Source organism: Bos indicus, chromosome 20, assembly GCF_029378745.1.
Source record: "Bos indicus isolate NIAB-ARS_2022 breed Sahiwal x Tharparkar chromosome 20, NIAB-ARS_B.indTharparkar_mat_pri_1.0, whole genome shotgun sequence".
Classification (NCBI taxonomy): domain Eukaryota; kingdom Metazoa; phylum Chordata; class Mammalia; order Artiodactyla; family Bovidae; genus Bos; species Bos indicus.
This window is the reverse complement of record NC_091779.1, coordinates 54,408,834-54,435,740: the sequence shown is the minus strand read 5'-3', so window position 1 is coordinate 54,435,740 and position 26,907 is coordinate 54,408,834.

Below are 26,907 nucleotides of genomic sequence, written 5' to 3'. Positions count from 1 at the left end.
CAAGAAATTTTACTAGAACATCCTCCTCCAGTGTGACTCTCAAGGATTCATGTCCCTTTCATTTACAAAATATGCTCATTGGTTCCCAAGATCCCCAAGAATCTTGCCCAATTACACTGTCAGCTCAAAGTCTCTCTCTGTCTCTCTTTTTTTTTTTTTTCAGTCTCTTTGGACTTTGTCAAAGGAATTCAATTTTAAAATTAGAGATAATTTCCTCTTAAAAATGTTGCTGAATAAACATTTGTAACTCTTTAGAAAGATATATTTAGATTACATGATCAGTAGAAGGCTTGATTTTACCTTATTTAAGTGAGTCTCTAAAAATTGATTATATAATTGCACACTCATCTCAAATTTGAAGATACATATTGACAGAATTGTTTCTTTCCTTGTTAAAATAAATATTCTCTATGTATAGTTTGTATTTTGCAATATTCACCTATGTTGTAGGTATTTTTATGAAGATTATACATTTTGTCCTATATTCTATCATTCAAATATCTAAATGACATTTCCTTACTGATGTGAGTAAGAGTGAACATAAATAGCTTAAATGAATACCATTAAAATTATTTTTATGGATTTACTATGAGGCCAAAATAAAGAACTCATAATATTAATTGCTGTTATTCCCAAATTATCAAAGAAAGTTTTTCTCTATTTTATTTATTTTGGTTGCAGCCACATGGAAGGTGAGATCTTAGCTCCCTGATGAGGAATGGAACCTGTGTCTCCTTCAGTAGAAGCTCAAAGCCCTAAGCATTGGATCACTTGGGGATTCCCTCTCTATTTAATTTAATGTAATATAAAAATAATAATTTGTAATGTTTATTGCAATTAAATAATAATTAAAACAATAAGTGAATACATAAATAGAAATAATAATTTCTATGTATTTAAGAGAAACATAGTATAACTTAACAGTACAATTATGAAATGAAGTTGGAGAGAAAATATATTAATTAATTAAAAATGTAAAGATATATTAATATATTAGAATAACTTTCTCCTTTTATTTTAAAATAAGCACTGATTCTTAGAGCTTCCCTTGTGGCTCAGATGGTAAAGAATCTGCCTGCAATGCTGGAGACATAGGTTCAATCCCATGATCAGGAAGATCCCCTGGAGAAGGGATCACTCCAGTTTTCTTGCCTGGATAATTCCATGGAAAGAGTACTGACTGAGTGGCTAACACACACTGCTTCTTAAAATACAAATTAAAATATGCCTTTGATATTGAGAAGTTTTTTCCTTTACTATTAAATTTACATTGAGAAAACTGATCTTGTTTATTTTAATGAGACAATACTGGGCTTTCAAATATTCATTACAAAGAAATTTGTCAGGGGAGTGTATGATTTCCTTGGTTCTGTTTCTCCGCAGCAAAAAGTTGAAGTGGTAGACCAATGTTACAGCTAAGTTTTATCTGGCAAGCAAACAAAAGTACACCCTCAAGGCATGAGGGCCTGCTGACTCCAAAGGAGAGGATTCAATCCATCTTGGCTTCCTCCTTTTATTCATTTGTCTCCTCCCTGCTGAGCCTGCCCTATGCAAATTGGGCTAGCCAGAAAAGAGGTGTGTTTGCTTCACCTGAAGTTCTCACTCCAGTCTGTGGGTTTTCTTTTGTTCCATTTTCCTGGGCTTTTCCCTTTCTTTGTCTTTAAGTCCATTTTGGACTCCTTTTTCCTATTTTAACTACCTAACAGACTGAAAATACAGTCCATGGAACTCTCCAGGCCAGAATGGTAGCCTTTCCCTTCTCCAGGAGGTCTTCCCAACTCAGGAGTCAGATCCAAGTCTCCCACATGGCAGGCGGATTCTTTACCAGCTGAGTTGCAAATGAAGCCCTAGAATACTGGAGTAGGTAGCCTATCCGTTCTCCCATAGGGTCTTCCTGACCCAGGAATCAACCCGGGGTCTCCTGAATTGCAGGCAGATTCTTTACCAACTGGGCTATCAGGGAAGCCCTCAATACAAAGAAACCGAAAATAAATTTATTTGACTATTAGTTTGCCTAAGGATGAAATTTTGATCTTGCTTTTAGTACAAAAAATTTATTTTGAATTTACCTTTGGAGTTCCAAAAACAGTTTCAAAATTAAGCTTATGTTTTTCTGCTCCTGACTTGTGAAAAACATGACAGCTCTACTGTTTTATAAGGAAAAGATTTCAGATTTAAGAATCTACAGGCTGGTTAACTGGAGATTTAAGAAACTCCAATTAACAAAACATTTAAATGTTAATTTATTTAATTAACTTTAAGTTAAAATAGTTCAAATACTATTTATATATAAAGTTCTCTTTAGAACTTACCAGTTGTTTGGAAAGAAGTAGGGAAATATCAAGCTAAAGGAAAAGCTTTAATGGAAAAAAGAAACTCTCCTCCCTAATTTTTAAAGAAGCTTATACACCTCTCTTGACTTTCTTAGAGGCAATTTTTTCCAAAATGAAAGGAAGTTCCAGGTCTTTATTCTCATACTACACAGAAAACAAAATAGCAGTCTGAAATATATGAACCCCAATGTGAAGGTAATACAATAAATTTTCCATTTTATTACACAAAACGATGATGTTGTTCAGTCACTCCATCGTGTCCGACCTTTGCGACCCCACACTGCAGCAAGCCAGGCTTCCCTGTCCACCACCATCTCCCAGAACTTGCTCAAACTCATATTTATTGAGTCAGTGATACCACACAACCACCTCATTCTCTGTCGTCCCCTTCTCCCCCTGCCTTCAATCTTTCCCAGAATCAGGGTCTTTTCCAATGAGTTGGCTCTTCACATCAGACAGGCAAAATATTGGAGCTTCAGCTTCAGTATCAGCCCTCCCAGTGAATATTCAGGACTGATTTCTCTTAAGATTGACTGGTTTGGTCTCCCAGAGAAGGCAATGGCACCCCACTCCAGTACTCTTGCCTGGAAAATCCCATTGATGGAGGACCCTGGTAGGCTGCAGTCCATGGGGTCACTAAGAGTCGGACACGACTGAGCGATTTCACTTTAACTTTTCACTTTCATGCATTGGAGAAGGAAATGGCAGCCCACTCCAGTGTTCTTGCCTGGAGAATCCCAGGGACGGGGGAGCCTGGTGGGCTGCCGTCTATGGGGTCGCACCAAGTCGGACACGACTGAAGCGACTTAGCAGCAGCAGCAGCAGCAGGTTTGGTCTCCTTGAAGTCCAAGGGACTCTCAAGAGTCTTCTCCAACACCACCATTCAAAAGTATCAATTCCTCGGCACTCAGCCCTCTTTGTGGTCAAACTCTCACATCCACACAAAGCCACTGTTGGTTTTAATTTAGCTAATAATGGTCATTTTTTACATTGTGCTTTCCCCCACATCTACATCCTATGACTCAATCATACCAAAACACATTTTATTCTCAGTATATTCCATATTAGGTTTCTCTACTACGTTTCTGAAAATGAAGAGCTAACTTGTTTCATGTTTATCCCAAGTAAAGTTCCAAAAGTTTAATATGGTTGGCCTGGATGCAAAGTCCATGAATGAGAATGAGGTGTCCCATCAATGTCCTAAAACTATAAATGTAAATTTTTGCCTATATACATATGTTTTATTCCAGAAAATTTTCTTAGGATACCTTAAGTTGTTAAAGGGTTCAAATACACAAAATTATTATCACTAACTTTATTCTAGTCAGTCCTAATGTCTCTATAATATATAGTAAATACATTTCAGATTAATACATACATTTAATATTCACCATATTATTCCCAGATCAGATATATTACATGATGCATGAGAATGCTTAATAACTATTTTCTGAATGTTTGAACAAATAAGAAAATTCTGGGAAATTATTTGGAAGCTGCAGCGTAAAGAGATCAACTTGATCACTCAAGAATACTCAGCCAGTAAGTGTCAAGTGAGAAATAAACCTCTTGTCTGTCTGATAGCATTTCTAAGTGGGAATATTTAAAGTGCCAAACTACCAACAGACATACTTGGAGCATCAACTTGTCTACTATGTTGCTTCCACAAAGAAATATTCTCTGGTCTCTAATTCTTTTACTGTCTGAGTTAGCTGCTCCCTTTACCTCTGCAAAACTTCATCACAACAATTAATATTACCTATTGCAATTTGCAGTGATGTGCTGGCAGCAAATCTCTGCAAATATTTAGGACCCCAGGGTCCAAACACTCTCACGGAAGCTGTCTTGTAGGTGCCAAAATGATGTCGTAGGACACAGAACTCAGAAAGTCAAACATGACTGGTTCACACCAGCTGCTAGTAGCTGGCACCACCATATAAATGTGTGTGTCTAAGTTTCAGCAATGATGGAATGCTTTATTTTGTCCACAGTGGATGGGTCTTAATTGGACAAGAGTTTTAAACAGTAAACTGTGATACATGATACATGTTTCTGAGATTTTAAGCAAGGACAAATAGTCAGATTTCCAGTTCAGTTCAGTTCAGTCACCCAGTCATGTCCGACTCTTTGCAAATGCATGGACTACAGCACGCCAGGCTTCCCTGTTCATCACTGACTCCCGGAGCTCAAACTCATGTCCATTGAGTCGGTGATGTCATCCAACCATCTCATCCTCTGTCATCCCCTTCTCTTTCCACCCTCAATCTTTTGCAGCATTTTAGGTCTCCTTAGGGTCTTTCCTAAGGAGTCAGCTCTTCGCATCAGGTGGCCAAAGTATTGGGAGTTTCAGCTTCAGCATTAGTCCTGCCAATGAATATTCAAGACTGATTTCCTTTAGTATTGACTGGTTAGATCTCCTTGCAGTCCAAGGGACTCTCAAGAGTCTTCTCCAACACCACACTTCAAAAGCATCATTTCTCCTGAGCTTAGCTTTCTTTATAGTCCAACTCTCACATACATACATGACTACCAGAAAAACTATAATTTGACAAGATAGACCTTTGTTGGCAAAGTAATGTCTCTGCTTTTTAATATGCCGTCTAGGTTGGTCATAGCTTTGCTTCCAAGGAGGAAGGGTCTTCTAATATCATGGCTGCAGTCCCCATCTGCAGTGATTTTGGAGCCCAAGAAAATAAAGTCAGCCATTGTTTCCATTGTTTCCCCATCTATTTGCCATGAAGGGATTGGACTGGATGCCATGATCTTAGTTTTCTGAATGTTGAGCTTTAAGCCAACTTTTCCACTCTCCTCTTTCACTTCCATCAAAAGGCTCTTTAGTTCTTCACTTTCTGCCATAAGTGTGGTATCATCTGCATATCTGAGGTTATTGATATTTCTCCTAGCAATCTTGATCCCAGCTAGTGCTTCTTCCAGCCCAGCATTTCGTGTGATGTACTCTGCATATAAATTAAATTAGCAGGATGACAATAAACAGCCTTGACATACTCCTTTCCTGATTTGGAACCATTCTGTTGTTCCAAGTCCAGTTGTAGCTGTTGCTTCTTCACCTGCATACAAATTTCTCAGGAAGCAGGTACAGTGGTCTGGTATTCCCATCTCTTTCAGAATCTTCCACAGTTTGTTGTGATCCACACAGTCAAAGGCTTAGGCATAATCAATAAAGCAGAAGTAGATGTTTTTCTGGAACTCTCTTGCTTTTTCCATGATTCAGCGGATGTTTGCAATTTGATGTCTGGATTCTCTGACTTTTCTTTTTTTTTTTCTCTGCCTTTTCTAAATCCAGTTTGAACATCTTGAAGTTAACAGTTCATGTACTGTTGAAGCCTGGCATAGAGAATTTTCAGCATTACTTTGCTAGCATGTGAGATGAGTGCAATTGTGCGGTAGACTGAACATTCTTTGGCATTGCCTTTCCTTGTGATTGGAATAAAAATTGAACTTTTCCTGTTCTGAGGCCACTGCCGAGTTTTTCAAATTTGCTGGCATATTGAGTGCACCACTTTCACAGCATCATCTTTTAGGATTTGAAACAGCTCAACTAGAATTCGATCACCTCCTCTGGCTTTGTTCATAGTGATGCTGCCTAAGGCCCACTTGGCTTTACATTTCAGGATGTCTGGTTCCAGGTGAGTGATCATGCCATTGTGGTTGTGGTTATCTGAGTCATGAAGGTATTTTTTGTAGAGCTCTTCTGTGTATCCTTGCCACTTCTTAATGTTTTCTGCTTCTGTTAGGTCCATACAATTTCTGTCCTTTATTGTGCCCATCTTTGCTTGAAATATTCCCTTGGTATCTCTAATTTTCTTGACGAGATCTCTAGTCATTTGCATTCTTTAATTTTCCTCTATTTCTTTGCATTGATCACTGAGGAATTCTTTCTTAGATCTCCTTTCTATTCTTGGGAACTCTGCATTATAATATCATATATGAAATGAGTCACCAGTCCAGGTTCGATGCAAGATACTAGATGCTTGGGGCTGGTGCACGGGGACGACCCAGAGGGATGGTACGGGGAGGGAGGAGGGAGGAGGGTTCAGGATGGGGAACACGTGTATACCTGTGGTGGATTCATGTTGATATATGGCAAAAACCAATACAATATTGTAAAGTTAAAAAATAAAATAAAATTTAAAAAAAACCAAATGGGTATATCTTTCCTTTTCTCCTTTGCCTTCAGCTTCTCTTCTTTTCTCAGCTATTTCTAATGTCCTCCTCAGTCAACGATTTTGCCTTTTTATATTTCTTTTTCTTGAGGACGGTGTTCATCACTGCCTCCTGTACAATGCCATGAACCTCTGTCCATAGTTCTTCAGGGACTGCAAGAGCAAACAGAAAGATATGTAGGAAGACTTAGTTTTTTAAAATATGGTTTGTATGGAACATCTGAATGCAGAATTCCAAAGAACAGGAAGGAGAGATAAGAAATCCTTCCTCAGCGATCAATGCAAAGAAAGAGGAAAACAACAGAATGGGAAAGACTAGAGATCTCTTCAAGAAAATTAGAGATACCAAGGGAACATTTCATGCAAAGATGGGCTCGATAAAGGACAGAAATGGTATGGACCTAACAGAAGCAGAAGATATTAAGAAGAGGTGGCAAGAATACACAGAAGAACTGTACAAAAAAGATCTTCATGACCCAGATAATCATGAACGTGATCACTCACCTAGAGCCAGACATCCTGGAATATGAAATCAAGTGGGCCTTAGGAAGCATCACTACGAACAAAGCTAGTGGAGGTGATGGAATTCCAGTTGGGCCGTTTTGAATCCTGAAAGATGATGCTGTGAAAGTGCTTCACTCAATATGCCAGCAAATTTGGAAAACTCAGAAGTGGCCACAGGACTGGAAAAGGCCAGTTTTCATTCCAATCCCAAAAAAAGGCAATGCCAAAGAATGCTCAAATTACTGCACAATTACACTCATCTCACTTGCTAGTAAAGTAATGCTCAAAATTCTCCAAGCCAGGCTTCAGTAATACATGAACCGTGAACTTCCAGATGCTCAAGCTGGGTTTATAAAAGGCAGAAGAAACAGAGATCAAATTGCAAACATCTGCTGGATCATTGAAAAAACAAGAGAGTTCCAGAAAAACATCTATTTCTGCTTTATTGACTATGCCAAAGCCTTTGACTGTGTGGATCACCACTATTTGTGGAAAATTCTGAAAGAGATGGGGGTACCAGACCACCTGATCTGCCTATTGAGAAACTTATATGCAGGTCAGGAATCAACAGTTAGAACTGGACATGGAACAACAGACTGGTTCCAAATAGGAAAAGGAGTACGTCAAGGCTGTATATTGTCACCCTGTTTATTTAACTATATGCAGAGTACATCATGAGAAACGCTGGGCTGGAAGAAGCACAAGCTGGAATCAAGATTGCTGGGAGAAATATCCATAACCTCAGATATGCAGATGACACCACCCTCATGGCAGAAAGTGAAGAGGAATTAAAAAGCCTCTTGATGAAAGTGAAAGAGGAGAGTGAAAAAGTTGGCTAAAACAACATTCAGAAAACTAAGATCCTGGCATCTGGTCCCATCACTTCATGGGAAATAGATGGGGAAACAGTGGAAACAGTGTCAGACTTTATTTTTCTGGGCTCCAAAATCACTGCAGATGGTGACTGCAGCCATGAAATTAAAAAACGCTTACTCTTGGAAGGAAAGTTATGACCAACCTCAATAGCATATTCAAAAGCAGCGACATTACTTTGCCAACAAAGGTCCGTCTAGTCAAGGCTATGGTTTTTCCAGTGGTCATGTATGGATGTGAGAGTTGGACTGTGAAGAAAGCTGAGAGGCGAAGAACTGATGTTTTTGAACTGTGGTGTTGGAGAAGACTCTTGAGAGTCCCTTGGACTGCAAGGAGGTCCAACGAGTCCATCCTAAAAGAGATCAGTCCTGGGTGTTCTTTGGAAGGACTGATGCTAAAGCTGAAACTCCAATACTTTGGCCACCCCAAGGGAATAGTTGACTCATTGGAAAAGACCCTGATGCTGGGAGGGATTGGGGGCAGGAGGAGAAGGGGACCACAGAGGATGAGACAGCTGGATGGCATCACCAAGTAGATGAACATGAATTTGAGTGAACTCCGGGAGTTGGTTATGGACATGGAAGCCTGGCATGCCGTGGTTCATGGGGTCGCAAAGAGTTGGACATGACTGAGCGACTGAACTGAACTGAACTTGTGTGGAGCATAGACATAATTTTTAAGATTTTCTAAGATTCCAGCTCCTGACTATTTAATGAAACACAACTCTAGACACTGCTGTCAAAGGATTTGAACATGACAAGATTAGATGACATTTAAAAAGTTTATCTTCTGGATTATCTAGATTGGCCCCAAGACAACACAGGGACAGGTAAAAGCAGAATAGGAAAGCAGAAGCATCAGAGAACTCAAAATCATAAGAAGAAATTGGTTGGTCATTGCGGATCTTGAACATGAACTAGCAAGGGATGCAGTTGGCTTCTAGAAGTTAACAATGCTTCCCTTCCAATGGCTGGCAAGGAAACAGGGCTCTCAGTCCACCAGCCTCATGAAACTGAATTTTGCCAACACCTCAATGAAATTAGAACTGGCTCCTCCCCAAGATGTCTAGATAAGAGCCCAAGTTGATTGCCACCAGATTCCTGACCCAGAGCACTATTGGACACCAAATAAATGTTCTAAACCATGGAAAACAGAGTAATCTGTTGCAATAGTAAAAGTAAAGCAAAACAAAACAAACAAAAAACCTAATACCATGAATAGAGAGAAATAAGATTTAGAGCAATGACTTTGAAAGTGGTTTAGAGAAGTGGGGGAAAAAAATCCCAGAGTATATCTCTGGGGTTTGCTAAGGCTGGCAGTGCAAGGCTTAAGCAGCAGGAGGAGCAGAAGCACATGAAATCAAATTCCCTTTCCTTCCAGGAGGTAGCAATGCCTATCATTACAGATAAGGGTGAAGAAGAATATTCTGGATGCAATAAAAATGAGTCTTTTGCTTTTACCAACTTAGCATGTTGCACCTTTTCACCAACTCGCTTTCCTTCTTTAGGAAAACTATTTAAACTCTACTTTTAATTTTCACTTGCAAATTAAACTTACTTTTCTACAAGCTTATTTGAGAAATGGCTATTAAAATTTGTTCTGAGTCCACCTTTCATAGACTGTAACTAAATAAGCAAAGGAACATATAACAAATAAAGCAATGTGCATAATGAGAAATCCTGAAAACAATTATCTTAAAATTTAGAATGGATGAAGAAAGAGTGTTTGTCTTCTGGTCTGATGTTTTAAAATGTAAGCTTAATTAGATTTTGAATTACCAATATGAATCTTGTCTTTTGATGCAGATAAATGTAAGTAAGAATTGTTTATGTAAACATACACACATATTTCAAACTTTTAAAAAATGAGGGAAGGATTTTATATAGATTAAAATATATCACTGACCTGACACCCACAATTACTTTGCAGTGAATAAAACTTTTATATTTCAATTAAAATTGTTAAAATGGAAATATAACCAGGAAAGATTGCACACTAAAGTATAAGCCAGCTATTTTTCAGAAAAATAAATTCATTCAGTAGATTGGAGATGAATTATCACAGAAGCAAAATACCAGGTAATTCTAGTAAGCAAAATTCTATCTCCTTGGAATATATATTCATAAATATATTTCAACTAAAAATTCACAAGTTGTTTTGAAAATTTTTACACATCCTGGCTATTAAAGAGCCTGAAAAAGAAGTATTAGATTTAGTTCCTATTCTCAATAATGTTACAATTTAATTAAAGAGAGATGACTAATGCACAGGAGATAATTAGCAAGTAATGAAAAATAGTATGAATTTATGTGATAAATGTAGAACCAACTTTTAGTTCTAATATGCAGCTCCACTTTTTCTTTATTTCAAATACTAATATACATCGTCTTTGAAGAAAACAAAGCAAAAAACTCAGCAAGTAACCAAAAGGGAGAGTGTATATGTAATTCTTAAAATATTAAGTAAAATAACTTCTTGTTGCTTCTTTTTGCTGTTTTTATGAATCTGAGTCTCTTCCATTAGGGACTGAAGTCACAGTAATTGCTATTTTTCTTCTCTGTACCATTTTGTTCTGATTGTTCATATGGGTTTTCAGGCTTCTGTTTATATAAATTTTATTCTGTCTGAGAAAAGAAAGTTTTCATTACTGAAAAGAAGCCATGTAATCATTAGGTTCTCAAATAAAGACTGTTCAACTTTTTCTCTGTATTTTCAACCAATTAATCAGTTTCTACTCAAAGAGAGAAGCCTTCATTATTCACATATTATTAGAGCAGGTAGAATTCTGATTCTGGAAAAGAACCCATGCTTGTCTTTCAGATTTGACAAATGTATCATGGGCTCTGATGCTTATTATATGAATCAAAGCCACTGGCAACAGTTTTTCTTTTAATTTTTGCTCCACAAAATGATGAACAATTGATAGAATAATATTCATTTTGATATGACAAGAATAAAATATCTATAACAATATTTAAGTTAGTTTTCTACTAAAAAAACAAAAAACCTAGTAGCTGTCATCCTTGTTTCATGACCTTTCTTTTATCTAGCTATTTAATACTTTTTAAAAATATAATTCAAAGATTGGATCTATCAAGGAGAAGAGGCATTTATATCCCTATTTTGGTCTGATTACATTTTAATTGTCCCCCCCTTCAAATTCCCAGTTTACTATGAAATCTATGTGTTATAAAATGGAGTCTCATTTAGTGTTCTCTCTAGAAAAAACATATGCTGACCAGAGGAACTGTGTGGTGGTCCCACTGGCAACTGTAGCTCTTATTAAAACTTCCTTAATTAGCTTTCTGGCACACAAGTCATCCTATCTTGAACTGGTACAAGATATTACTGTCAAGATTATTCAATCTTTGGAACTGGAATAATCATAGTTTGATACCATAAATGTAAAAAAAGTATTTGAATGTATTAAATTTAAGAAATTAACCCCTCTTGTCACATGAAAAGATAACCCTTTTCTGATGGGTCACTATTTCCTTGAAGTCACATTTGAAAAAAAAGAAAAAAAAAAAAGACTTGTTTTATTCCCTAAGCCCCAATCTCTGCTTCAGAAAAATTATAGTCATTTGTTTAGATGCTTAAGGTAGAAATAATAGTTAACTCAATTCCTTTATTTCATTTTAACTATACCCAATTTATTATAATTGATTCTGCCAATCATGACTTTGTAATTTAGCATTGATTTGTCCATGTATGTTCATTTTTATTGACATTGTGCTCCTCCAAGTCATAAGCATCTCTCAGTTGAAGAGTGTAACTTCTGTCTTTACAAACATCCACTTTCATTCTTTATGCAGTTCTGAATATTCTTTTAAAATGTAAAATTCAAATGGGACACTGCTGTTGAAGAAATTGTTTGAGAATTTTTTAACTTGTATTCTTGAGAGGTATTGGTCTGTAGTTTGCTTTTCTTGAATTATCTCTGTCTGGTTTTGGTATTAGGATAATGATGACCTGTTAAAATAAGTTATGACATATTCTCTCTGAAAAGAGTTTAAAAGAGATTATAGAAAGTTGGCTTCATTTCTTCCTTAAATGTTTGGTAGACCAGGCACCAGTGAAGCCAAATGAGCCTGGTACTTTCTGTTTTGGGAGGTTATTTACTATGTGTGTGCTAAGTTGCTTCAGTTGTGTCTGACTCTGTGCAACTCTAAGGACTGCAGCCAGCTAGGCTCCCCTGTCTGGGATTCTCCAGGCAAGAATACTGGAGTGGGTTGCCATGCCCTCCTCCAGGGTATCTTCCCAAACAAGGGATCAAACCCATGTCTCTTATCTCTCCTGCATTTGCAGGTAGGTTCTTTACCAGTGGTACCACCTGGGAAGCCCTAGTTTTTCAACTTTTAGTAGATTTAGAACTATTCAGGGTATCTAGTTCTTCTTCTTTTAGTTTTGGCAAACTGAATCTTTCAAAAAAACTGGCCCATTTCACCTAAATTATCATATGTGAACATAAAGTTGTTCATAGTATCCTTTTGTTTCTCTCTTACTACCCTTGCCTGGAAAATCCCATGGACAGAGGAGCCTGGTAGGCTACAGTCCATGGGTTTGCACAGAGTTGGACACGACTGAACAACTTCACAACTTTCCATGGAATGTTCACTGATATACCCTCTTTCCCATCTGATATTAATAATTTGTATCCTTTCTCTTTTTTCTTAGTTAGCCTGTTCAGGGCTTTATCAAATTTACTGATTTTTTCAAAGAACTAACTTTTGATTTTGTTGATTTTCTCTCTTGACTTCTTGTTCTCAAATTCATTATTTCTACTCTGATTTTTGTTATTTCCTTTCTTCTGCTTAGTTTGGTTGTAATTTACTCTTTTTTTTTTTCCTGCTTTCTGAAAGTGCAGCAACTTAGATTATCAATTTTAACCCTTTTTCTTTTCTCATATATTCATCCAAAGCTATAAATTTTCCTCTAAGCACTACTTTATTTTGCTGTTCAGTCACTAAATTGTGTCCAACTCTGTGAACCAGTCTTCCTTCCCTGTCCTTCACTATCTCTCAGAGTTTGCTCAGACTCATGTTTATTGAGTTGATGATGCCATCCAACCATCTCATCCTCTGTCGAACCCCTTCTCCTCCTACCCTGAATCTTTCCCAGTTCAGGGTCTTTTTCAGTGAGTTGGCTCTTCTCATCAGATGGCCAAAGTATTAAAGCTTCAGCTTCAGCATCAGTCTTTTGAATGAATATATAGGGTTAATTTCTTTTAGGATTGCCTGTAATAATCTTGCTATCCAAGGGACTCTCAAGAGTCTTCTCCAGCACCATGATTTGAAAGCATCAATTCTTCTGTACTCAGCTTACTTTGTGGTCCAGCCCTCATATCAGTACATGACTACTGGAAAACCCATAGCTTTGACTATACAGATCTTTGTTGGGAAAATAATGTCTCTACTTTTTAATATGTTGTCTGGGCTTGTCATAGCTTTTCTTCCAAGGAGCAAGTGTCTTTTAATTCCATGGCTGTAGTTATCATTCACAGTGATTTTGGAGCCCAGGAATATAAAATCTGTCCCTATTTTGACTTCTTTTCCATTTATTTGCTATGAAGTGACAGGACTAGATGCCACAATCTTAGTTTTTTGAATGTTGAGTTTTAAGCCAGCTTTTTCACTCTGCTATTTCATCCTCATCAAGAAGCTCTTTAGTTCCTCTTCACAGTCTGCCATTTGAGTGGTATCATTTGAATAGCTGGGCTTCCTTGATGGCTCAGTTGGTAAAGAATCTGCCTGCAACATGGGAGACCTGGGTTCAGTCCCTAGGTTGGGACGATCCCTTGGAGGATGGCATGGCAACCCACTCTAGTATTCTTACCTGGAGAATCTGCATGGACAGAGGAGCCTGGGGTGCTACAGTCCATGGGGTGACAAAGAGTCAGGCATGACTGAGCAATTATGCCAATAATCATTTGAATATCTGAGGTTGCTGATATATCTCCTAATAATCTTGATTACAGTTTATGATTCATCCGGCCTGGCATTTGGCATGATGTATTCTGCATATAAGCTAAATAAGCAGGGTGACATATACAGCCTTTTTATACTCCTTTCCAAAATTTGAACCAGCCTGTTGTTCCATGTCTGGTTCTAACTGTTGCTTCCTGGCTTGCACACAGGTTTCTTACAAAATAGGTAAGGCGGTTTGGTATTCCCATCTCTTTAAGAATTTTCCTGTTTGTTGTGATCCACACAGTCAAAGATTTTAATGTAGTCAATGAAGCAGAAATACATGTTTTTCTGGAATTTCCTTGCTTTTTCTATGATCCAACGGATGTTGGCCCTTCAATTACATACCAAATATTTGATAAGTGGGTTTTACTTTTCATTTTAATAAAATATGTTCATGTGATCAGAAATAACTCATGGCATGATCTATTTAGAAATGTGATTCTTTGGGTTGGAGCTTTTCAGCTATTCTTTTGTTATTAATTTCTAGATTAATTCCACTGTGTTCTGAAAGCAGATGTTGTATGATTTCTACTCTTTTAAGTTTGTTAAACTTTGTTTTCTGGTCCAGAATGTGGTCTATCCAGTGAATGTTCCCTGTGGGTTTTAGAAGAGGATGTATTTTGTTGTTATTGCATAGAGTAATTTATAGATGTCAATTATATCCAAATGATGGATGGTATTGTTGAGTTCAACTATGTCTTTACTGATTTTCTACCCGCTTGATAGTTCCATTTTAAGAATAGGATATTAAAGTCTCTAGATTTGATAATGAATTAATCTGTTTCTCCTTGCAATTCTATCAGTCTTTGCCTCACATTGTTACATGCTCTTATTTGGGGTATGAACACATTAAGAATTGTTATGGCTCCTTGCATAATTGACATTGTTATTAATGGTGTCCTTTCTTATTCCTTAAGACTTGTCCTATTTTGAAATCTGCTCTGTACAGGAATAATATATTTACTCCCATTTTCTTTCAGTTAGTATTAGCATGATCTATTTTCTCCATTTTCTTATTCTATATGTGTCTTTACATTTAAAATGGGATTTTTTTGTAAACAACATATAATTGGATAATGTGTTTTTTGTCCAGTATGCTAATTAACTCATGAAAGCTGGCATTCATTTTAGATACAGTGGTTTTAAGCAGTAGCATTTTCTTTTGACTCTTCCTTAGGATCTTCATGTTTCTGCTGAAAATAACCAAGGACCCCACTCATCCTAGTTAGATTGTACTTTGAGGTAAGATAAGGGTAGCTAAACATTAAATATATAGAAAAGTATTATTTGGGAAATTTATGATTAGAAGATGACATCACCATTGATCAGTTTCAACCTAACTAAAATTGATGATATTCACAAAGATGGGCTTCCCTTCATGCAAAACAGCGTGCTGTATTACAAATCCTATTGATTAGTCTTAACATGATTGGAAACTGGATTTAATCAATATTTATTTCTGATTTCTAGTTTATATGACATACAGTCCCTAGAGCAAAATATTCAATGATATGAGTATGAATCACCCAGATAAATATAGACTGTTGGGATATTTAATAAAATTGGACACACTTTTTTCTAAAAATTAATAGCAAGGAAACAAACAAATAAGGAAACCTAACAAGGAAGAGTTAATAGTTATAATAACTACAATGGGAGTATTGTGATTTTAAGACCTTTTTTTTTACTCCTAATTCAAATAACCTATCTATAAAAGATAATTTCCCAAAAATAAAAAATATGAATATAGACTAAGTATGATGGATACATATGATACATGTGATCATATAATATCATGATCCCTTATGATATTAGGGGATTTTTAAAAATTTTATTTATTTATTTGGCTGTATTGGGTCTTAGTTGTGGCATGTGGGATCTTTAGTTGCAGTATGGGGGATTTGGCTCCCTGACCAAGGATCTAACCTGGTCCCCTTGCATTGAGAATGAGGTGTCTTAACCACTGAACTGTCAGGGAAATGCCTAAGGGATTATTGGTGAAACAATACTCTGGGTGAAATAATTAAATTGTATTTAGACAAGAAATGATGCTTGATTTTTAGAAAAGCCTAAGGAAATATTTATGAATAAAAGAAATTTTTTAGGATTTCACTTTAAATTACTGCATCAGTCCAGAGAAAGAAAACATGATATGTGAAATGTGTGCCTAAATACTAATTATTAAATGTGGATGATTTTAGTATACTGTATTGCTTTTCCTTACCTTTTTTAAGCTTGAAAATTTTCATAATAAAATTGGTTTTTGAAAATTACAAAAAAGTTGGTTATGTCCTATTAATTTTACAATTTTGATGAGTCAAAATCTGTAGTGAAAAAAATCTTAATATTCCAATAATTAGGTTGTGAAGGTGAATTTATTTCTTCAGATTTCCTTCAGTTTCACCCATTTTTTTCTTTGTTTCCATAAATGAAGGTAAATGATCAACATATGGAGGCAGAATCTTTCCCTAAGACTATTTGGAAGTGGTGCTTGGACAGCAAGGAGATCCAACCAGTCCACCCTAAAGGAAATCAGTCCTCAATATTCTTTGGAAGGACTGATGCTAAAGCTGAAACTCCAGTACTTTGGCCACCTGATGTGAAGAGCTGACTCATTGGAGAAGACACTAACGCTGGGAAAGATTAAAGGCAGGAGAAGGGGAAGACAGAGGATGAGATGGTTGGATGGCATCATTGACTCAACAGACATGAGTCCAGTAAGCTCTGGAAGTTGGTGATAGACAGGGAGGCCTGGCATGCTGCATTCCATGGGGTCTCAAAGAGTTGGACATGACTGAGCGACTGAACTAACTGACTGACTGCACATCTGTGATTGATAATTATATAGCAGATACTTGGAACTAAAATTGTATGCACATTATTCTTTTCTGAAACCTTATTTCTATATAATTCTCAGAATAAAATAATCCACAGATCACTATTAAAAATTGTACCCTGGATCCTATGAATTTATATTTATAAGCTAGGTTAATAGTACATGAACTGGAAACTTCCAGATGCTCAAGTTGGATTTAGAAAAGGAAGAGGAACCAAAGATAAAATTGCCAACCTCCGTTGGCTCATAGAAAAAGCAAAAGAATTCCAGAAAAACACCTACTTCTGCTTCATTGACTATATTAAAGCTTTTAGCTGTTTAAATCACAGAAAACTGTAGGAAAATTCTTAAAAAGGTGGGAATACGAGACCACCTCACCTGCCTCCTTAGAAATCTGTATGCAGGTCAAGAAGCAATATTTAGAGCCAGACATGAAACAAAGGACAGTTTCAAAATTGGGAAAGGCGTGCTTCAAGGCTATATATTGTCACCCTACTTATTTAACTTATATATAGAACATATCATGACAGATGCCAGATTGAATGAAATACAAGCTGGAATCAAGATTGCTGGGAGAAATATCAATAACCTCATATATGCAGATGACACAACGCTTATGGCAGAAAGTGAAGAGGAACTAGAGAGCCTTTTGATGAAAGTAAAAGAGGAGAATGAAACACTGGTTTAAACTCAACATTCAAAAGCCTAAGGTCATGGCATCTGGTCCCATCACTTCATGGCAAATAGATAGAAACAGTGAGAGACTTTATATTGGGAGGCTCCAAAATCACTGCAGATGGTGACTGCAACACTTGCTCTTTGCAAGTAAAGTTATGAACAAAATACACAGCATATTAAAAAGCAGAGACACCACTTTACCAGCAAAGGTCCATCTACTCAAAGCTATGGCTTTTTTAGTAGTCATGTATAGATGTGAGAGTTGGACCATAAAGAAAGCTGAGTGCCTAAGAACTGACACTTTTGAACTGTGGTGTTGGAGAAGACTCTTGAGAGTCCCTTGGACAGCAAGGAGATCAAACTAGTCCATCCTAAAGAAAATCAATCCTGAATATTCATTGGAAAGACTGATGCTGAGGCTGAAACTCCAAAACTTTGGCCACCTGATGCAAAGAACTGACTCATTTGAAAACACCCTGATGCTCAGAAAGATTGAAGGCTGGAGGAGAAGGGGATGACAGAGGATGTGATGGTTTGATGGTATCACCTACTTGATGGACATGAGTTTGAGCAAGCTCTGGGAGTTGGTGACAGACAGGGAAGCCTGGCATGCTGTAGTCCTTGGGATTGCACAGAATCAGACAGGACTGAGAGACTGAACTGAACTGACCTCTGTCTTTTCCAAAGCCAGCTTATACATATGGAAATTCTTGGATCACACAACGCTGAAGCCTAACTTGAAGGATTTTGAGCATTACCTTGCTGGTGGTTTGGTGGTTTAGTTTCTAAGTCTTGTCCAACTCTTGTGACCCCATGGACTGTAACATGCCAGGCTCCTCTGTCCATGGAATTCTCCAGGCAAGAATACTGGAGTGGGCTGCCATTTCCTTCTCCAGAGGATCTTCCTGACCCAGGGATTGAACCCGGGTCTCCTGCATTGCAGGCAGATTCTTTACCAACTTAGCTATGAGAGAACCCTATTACCTTGCTAGCTTGTGAAATGCGTATGATTGAATGGTAGTTTGAGCATTCTTTGGCATTGGCCTTCTTTGGGATTGGAATTAAAATTTACCTTTTCCAATTCTGTGGCCACTGCTGAGTTTTCTGAATTTGATGATATATTGAATGCAGCACTTTAATAGCATCATCCTTTAGGATTTGACATAACGCAGCTGGATTTCCATCACCTCCACTAGCTTTATTCATAGTGATGCTTCCTAAGGTGCACTTATCTTCACACTCCTGGTTGTCTGGCTCTAGGTGAGTGACTACACCATCGTGGTTATCTGGGTCATGAAAGTCTTTTTTGTATATTTATTCTGTGAATTTTTGCCACCTCTTCTTAATCTCTTCTGCTTCTGTTAGGTCCATACCATTTCTCTCCTTTATTGTGCCCATCTTTGCATGAAAATTTTCTTGACTAAATCTCAAGTCTTTCCCATTCTATTTGTTTCCTCTATTTCTTTGCATTGATCACTGAGGAATGCTTTCTTATCTTTCCATGCTATTCTTTGGAAGTCTGCTTTCAAATGGGTATAGCTTTCCTTTTCTCCTTTGCCTTTGGCTTTTCTTCTTTTCTAAGCTACTTGTAAGGTCTCCCTCAGACAACCATTTTGCCTTTTTGCCTTTCTTTTTCTTGGGGATGGTCTTTCTTGATGACCTTTCTTAATCACTGCTTCCTGTATAATGTCACGAACCTCCATCCATAGTTCTTCAGGCACTCTATCAGATCTAATATCTTGAATCTATTTGTCACTTCCATTGTATAATTGTAAGGGATTTAATTTAGGTCATACCTGCATGGTCTAGTGGTTTCCCCTGCTTTTAAATCTGAATTTGGCAGTAAGGAATTAATGATTTGAGCCACAGTCAGCTCCTGGTCTTATTTTTGCCTGCAAAGAATATAATCAATCTGATTTTGGTATTGATCATCTGGTTATTTTCATGTGTAGAGTCTTCTTTTGTGTTGTTGGAAGTGTGTGTTTGCTACAACCAGTGTGTTCTCTTGGCAAAACTGTTGGCAAAAAAAAAAAAACAGAGGTACCAGAGATCAAATTGCCAACATTCATTGCATCATATTGAAAACAAGGGAATTCCAAAAAAACACCTATTTCTTCTTCATTAACTACACAAAACCCTTTGACTGTGTGGGTCACAACACACTGTGTAAAATTCTTAAAGAGATGGGAATACCAGACCACCTTAACTACCTCCTGAGAAACCTGTATGCAGGTCAAGAGGCAATAGTTAGAACCTGACTTAGAACAAGGAACTGGTTCAAAATTGGGAAAGGATTATCTCAAGGTTGTATATTGTCACCCTGAGTATTTAACTTCTATGGAGAATACATCATGCAAAATACCAGGCTAGAGAGTCATAAGTTGGAATAAGATTGCCCAGAGAAATATCAACAACCTCAGATATATAGATGATACCACTCTAAAGGCAGAAAATGAAGAGGAATTAAAGAGCCTCTTGATGAGGATGAATGAGGAGAGTTAAAAAACTGGCTTAAAATGAAACATTCAATAAAGTAAGATCATGGCATACGGTCCCATCACTTCATGTAAATAGATGGAGAAAAAGTGGAACTAGTGACTTTTTTTTTCCTTGAGCTGTAAAGTCACTGTGGATAGTGACTACAGTCATGGAATTAGAAGACACTTGCTTACTGGAAGGAAAGCTATGACAAACCTAGGCAGCATATTAAAATCAGAGACATTACTTTGCTGGCAAAGATCCAGAAAAGATATGACCAACCTACAAAGCATATTAAAAAGCCAAGACATTACTTTGCCAACAAAGGTCCATCTAGTCAAATCTATGGTTTTTCCAGTAGTTGTGTACAGATGTGAGACTTGAACCATAAAGAAAGCCAAGCGCTGAAGAATTAATGTTTTCGAACTGTGGAGCTGGAGAAGACTCTTGAGAGGCCCCTAGTCTACAAGCAGATCAAACCAGTCAATCCTAAGAGAAATCAACCCTGAATATTCATTGGAAGGACTAATGCTGAAGCTGAAACTCCAGTACTGATGTGAAGAATAGACTCATTGGAAAAGACCCTGATGTTGGAAAGATTGAAGCAAAAGGAGAAGACAGAAGCAGAGGATCAGATGGTTACATAGCATCACTAACTCAATGAACAAGAATATGAGCAAACTCTGGAAGACAGTAAAGGACAGGGAAGCCTGGCATGCTGCAATCCATGAGGTTTCAAGAGTTCGACCTGACTTAGGGACTGAACAACAGGAGGACAAGACAAATTAAAAGGACATAACACATACATTTACTTTTTATTGTTGTTGTTACCAAGATTCATCATTTTCTTGAAAATGCTCCCTAGATTGCTGCACTGTTTGGTTAATTTCCAGAATACTTACAAAGTTGATTTTGACAATTTTGGCCAGTGTTCTCACTGGTTTCATGGAAAATAATCGTTTGTAGGGCCTACTCTAACATTTTTGTTGACATCTGTCTACACTCAGGTTATTCTTCATCTAAATAGCTATCAAGTTGTCAATGCACTTAAAAAACCCCTCTGATTATATACTAATATTTCATAACTTGCTAATGTTTATATTATATAGTTTCTAAGCTTTCTGCTTATTTTTTATGTCAGCACTATACTTTAAAATTATTAAAAGTCTCTTACACATTTAACATGTTATAGAACTAATATAATATTAAAATTCTTATACAAATATGTATAAATACTAATAATACAAAATATATAGCATATAATATATATATATTTGCATACAATATAAAATAGTACTTAAAACCTTGTTTGCCTAATGCAGTAAACTAAGAAATAAAATGACCAATGTTGAAAATAAGTTAAAGAAACATCAATTTTGCAGTAACAATGAAAAGATGACTCAGCTTGCTGAAAGTAAATGATTCAATCAGTTATTAATAATAAATGGATAATAAACATATTAATAGCACTAAATACTAGAAGTCAATGCATAAGACATCCCAACATAAAAGAACAATGTTTTTAAAGACAGAATTTTCAATTTTGCAAAGTTATGGTCAAATATGAGAGAATAGAAATATTTTCAGACATACAGCAATTCAGAAAAATTTTCTTGAAAAATATTTAATGAAACTTCAGTAGACTAGTCTCTACCTTACAATGAAAGCAATAATCATAAAGTGAAGATAGCAATAGATGTATACATTTTCATGATTATATAAGATATATAGCAAATGTAATAATGAATTACCAAATGAACATATTTAATATAATAAATAAAGTATACAGTCATTTTAAACTCATGTCATCAGTTCAGTTCAGTAGCTCAGTCATGTCTAATTCTTTGCAACCCCATGAACTGCAGCATGCCAGGCTTCCCTGTGCATCACCAACTTCTGGAGCCTACTCCATAGAGTCAGTGATGCCATCCAACCAACTCATCCTCTGTCGTCTCCTTCTCCTCCAGCCTTCAATCTTTCCCAGCATCAGGGTCTTTTCCAATGAGTAAGTTCTTCGCATCAGGTGGCCGAAGTGTTGATGTTTCAGCTTCAGCATCAGTCCCTCCAATGAATATTCAGGACTGATTTCCTTTAGGTTTGACTGATTTGATCTTGCAGTCCAAGGGAGGCTCAAGAGTCTTCTCCAACACCACAGTTCAAAAGCCTCAGTTCTTTGCTATTCAGCTTTCTTTATAGTCCAACTCTCACATCCATACATGACTACTGGAAAAGCCATAGCTTTAGTAGATGGAATTTTGTTGAAAAAGTAATGTCTCTGCTTTTTAATATGCTGTCTAGGTTGGTCATAGCTTCTCTTCCAAGGAATAAGCATCTTTTAATTTCATGGCTGCAGTCAGCATCTGCAGTGATTTTTGAGCACCGCCACCGCCCCCCCCCCCCAAGTCTCTGTTTCCTTTGATTCCCTCTTTATTTTCCATGATGGGATTGGGATGGGACCAGATGCCATGATCTTAGTTTTCTGAATGTTGAGTTTTAAGTCAGCTTTTTCACTCTCCTCTTTCACTTTCCTCAAGAGGCTCTTTAGTTCTTCACTTTCTGCCATAAGGCTGGTGTCATCTGCATATCTGAGGTTATTGATATTTCTCCCAGCAATCTTAATTCCATCTTGTACTTTATCCAGCCCAGCATTTCACATAATGTAGTCTGCATATGAGTTAAATAAGCATGGTGACAATATACAGCCTTGATGCACTCCTTTCCTGATTTGGAACCAACAAAGTCTATTGTTCCATGTTCAATACAGATTCTTGACCTGCATACAGATTTCTCAGGAGGCAGGTCAGGTGGTCTGGTATTTCCATCTCTTTCAGAATTTCCCACAGTATTGTAATCCACACAGTCAAAGACTTTGATGTAGTCAATAAAGCAGAAGTAGGTGTTTTTCTGGAAATGTCTTGCTTTTTCAATGATCCAGCAGATGTTGGCAATTTGATCTCTGGTTCATCTTCCTTTTCTTAATCCAGCTTGAACATTTGGAAGTTCATGGTTCACATACAGTTGAAGCCTGGCTTGGAGAATTTTGAGCATTACTTTGCTAGCACGTGAGATGAGTACAATTGTGTGGTGGTTTGAACATTCTTTGGCATTGCCTTTGTTTGGGATTGGAATGCTAACTGATTTTTTCCAGTCCTTTGTCCACTGCTGAGTTTTCCAGATTTACTGGCATATTGCCAAATAGACTCAAAGGATTAGATCTGATAGACGAGTGCCTAAAGGACTATGGACGGAGTTTTGTAACATTGTACAGGAGACAGTGACCAAGATCATCCCCGAGAAAAAGGAATGTAAAAAGGCAAAATGGTTGTCTAATGAGGTCTTGTAAATAGCTGAGAAAAGAAGAAACGCTAAAGGCAAAGGAGAAAAGAAAATCTATACACATTTGAATGCAGACTTCCAAAGAATAGCAAGGAGGGATAAGAAAGCCTTCCTCAGTGATCAATGCAAAGACATAGAGAAAAACAATAGAATATGAATGACTAGAGATCTCTTCAAGAAAATTAGAGATACCAAGGGAACATTTCATGCAAAGATGAGCACAATAAAGGACAGAAATGGTATGGACCTATCAGAAGCAGACGACATCAAGAAGAGGTGGCAAGAATACACAGAAGAGCTATACAAAAAGTTTTTCATGACCCAGATAACCACAGTGGTATGATTACTCACCTAGAGCCAGACATCCTAGAATGCGAAGTCCAGGGGGCCTTAGGAAGCATCCCTACAGACAAACCTAGTGGAGGTGATGGAATTCCAGTTAAGCTATTTCCAATCCCAAAGATGATGCTGTTGAAGTGCTGCACTCAATGTGCCAGCAAATTTGGAAAACTCAGCAGTGGCAACAGGACTGAAAAAAGTCTGTTTTCATTCCAATCCCAGCTCCAGACATGTTTTGGATAAATGTATCAAAATAATGTTAATTTACTTTAAAAATAACAACCAGAAATGTTTTTTCTGCTTACAATGGCATATAACTTTTAAATAAACATGTTATGTGTGGTAATGCATACAACAGTAATAAATATACGTTCTTCCTGTCTTATTTCCTAGCTTTGAAGTGTAAAATAAGATAAATAGCTTTGCTTCCTATAGTCTATATTGTGTCTATATCTATCACATCTATCACTTTATCTGTGTGTGTGCCAGATAGTGTGTGTGTGCTCGCAGGTGCACATGTACATCTGCAGCAGGTGCTCAGTGGCTCAGTCATGTCCAGCTCTTTGAGACCCTGTGGACTGCAGCCCACCAGCCTCTTCTGTTCATGAGATTTTTCCCAGCAAGTATATTGGAGCAGGTTGCCTTTTCCCTGTCCAGGGGATCATCCTGATTCAGGGATCAAAACTGCATCTCCTGCATTGCAGAAGGATTTTTATTTTTATTTTATTTTTTACCACTGAGCCACCAGGGAAGCCCTATATATCTGAAAATATACAGTAAGTTCAGATATAATAAAAACTCATTGAAGAAATTTATATATAATTCCTAGCATCAGAATAGATATGAGGGTGTACTGGAAAATAATCCATCAGGGGTTCTTTCATTATTTATAACTATAGTAACAACATATGCTCTGGGTGTATATATATTTCCATGGGTTTGTTGAAATAAGTACTCCTTGTTGTGTGAGTTCTCCAATAGAGAGACATAAAATTATGAAAATAAACGTAAATAAAGTATTTATCATATACTCATCAATGACAATGCACTTGTGAGAAAGCACACTCAATTTCAGATGACAAGCAAGGGAAAGTCTTTGAAGGGAAATCCAGAATGATTCCTGGTGTCTTGAGACATCTCTTATAAAATACTTAGGGATTTGAAAAAGCTTTTGTAATAATTTTACTTAGAATCCACACTAAGTGTATGCTTTCCACCATGGGGTACCAATTCTAAAAATAATTTTAACAAATTCAAGGGTATCAAGGGAACTGTATGTGCGAGATGAACACTGTGAAGTTATTAATATTTACAGGAGGCATTCTATCAATTTCACCAGGCTGAAGCAATTCCATATTTAGTTGTTGTAATAATAAATGTTCTGTGAAATAGAGCTATATTACTGTGAGCCAGGATGTTCTAGCTGACTTCAACATAGTTATTGACCTCCATGCATTAAGATTTCTTCCTCCCTGAACATCACACATTTTCTCTGAAAGCAATCCTGAATTAGGCTGAAAAAATTAAATAAATATATAAATGTAACCTAAGAGAGGAGCTTATTAAAAACAAAATTTAAAGACAAAGCACAAGATAACTGTTCTTAAAACATTAAGAAGCAACACAGAGAGGTCTGTCAGAAACATCTTCTACTTGCCTTCTTTGACTTAATGCATTTTTATATGCATTTCCATAGGTTCACTTCGTTTGAAAATATGTAAATTTAAAATATAGATGAGTGTGACAGGGAAGAACAAATCTGACTTCATATTGGATCTATTTCTTTTACTTTAACCTCTGCTCTTATTACAAGTTAATCATTCACCAGCTGATGCCTGTAGTTTAAAGCCATGTCCCCCAGCTTTTAGGCATCAGGGACCAGTTTCATGACAGACATTTTTCCATGGACTGAGGGGGAGATGGCTTCAAGTGCATTACATTTATCATGCATTTTATTTCTATTATTATTCCATTGTGATGTTTAATGAAATAATGGCTTCCCTGGTGGCTCGGTGGTTAAGCATCTACCTGCCAATGGAGGCGAGTTGGATTTGATCTCTAGGTCGAAAAAATCCTTTGGAGAAGGAAATGGCAAACCACTCCAGTATTCTTGCCTGGGAAACCCCATGGACAGAGGAGACTGGCAAGCTATAGTTCATGGAGTCCCAAAAGAGTCAGACACGACTTAGAGACTGAACAAGTATATTGAAATAATTATACAACTCACTGTAATGCAGAATCAGATCATCAGGCATTAGATTCTCATAAGGAGCCAGCAACCGAGCTCCTTCACATGCACATTCAAGGTAGGGGCTGTGCTTCTGTAAGAATCTGTTGCTATTGCTGATTTGACAGGAGGTGGAGTTCAGGCAGTAATGTGAGAGATGGGGACTAGCTGTTAAATATAAAAAATGCTTCCATCAATCACTTGCCTGTCACACACCTCCTACTGTTTAGCCCAGTTCCTAACACACCATGGTCTGGTATTAGTCTGTGACCCTGGGGTTGGGGACCCCTGGCTTAACGTATACAAAATGGACCATTTCCAGGAACTCTGCTTCCCATGCCTGAAGGTTAAGCTAAAATACTTTTACTCAGCTCACAGGAAACATCCTGACCCAGCCCACCTATGAATGGCTTGCACGGGAGAAGAAATGAACATATCCCCTTCCGGAATCTGACGGAAGCCAGGTAATACTTGCAAACATTTATGGGCTCTTTTTTTTTTTTTTTTGAGGGGGGGCGGAGCCTTGAAAGGTGGTGCTTCTCCGGTGGTGCTAGTGGTAAAGAACCTACCTGCCAATACAGGAGACACAAGAGATGCGGGTTCGATCCCTGGGTAAGGAAGATTCCCTGGAGGAGGAAATGACAAAATAGCAACCCACTCCAGTATTCTTGCTGGAGAATCCCATGGACAAAGCAGCTAGGTGGGCTACCTAGTCCATGGGGTAGCAAAGAGTCGGACACGACTGAAACAACTGGCCTTTATTACTTTACTCCTCTGGGCCTCCGTCTTTGCTCTGTAAAGAAACAAGCTCCTAACCTGGGAAAGGTGGTTCTTTAGGACTTCAGTCCACAATTCTCTAGATCTGCTGGCTTTCTGAGTAAAGTTTCTCTTCCTTGCTCTAGCAATTCAGCCATCAATTTATTGCCTGCGGTACAGTGAACAGCATGAGCTTGGACTCGGTAACATTAGTCCTTTATACCACTTCTAGTAAAATACATATAATCTAATTATTTCTGTACAGTGACTTTAGGTTTAAAAAATTATGTAGCACTTGCTTCGAGAACTATTTGTGATCTAGTCTCTTCTACACGGTTCTATTCCTCCTCACAACATCTACAGTTACTGCCAATGACATTCAAGTCAGCATTAG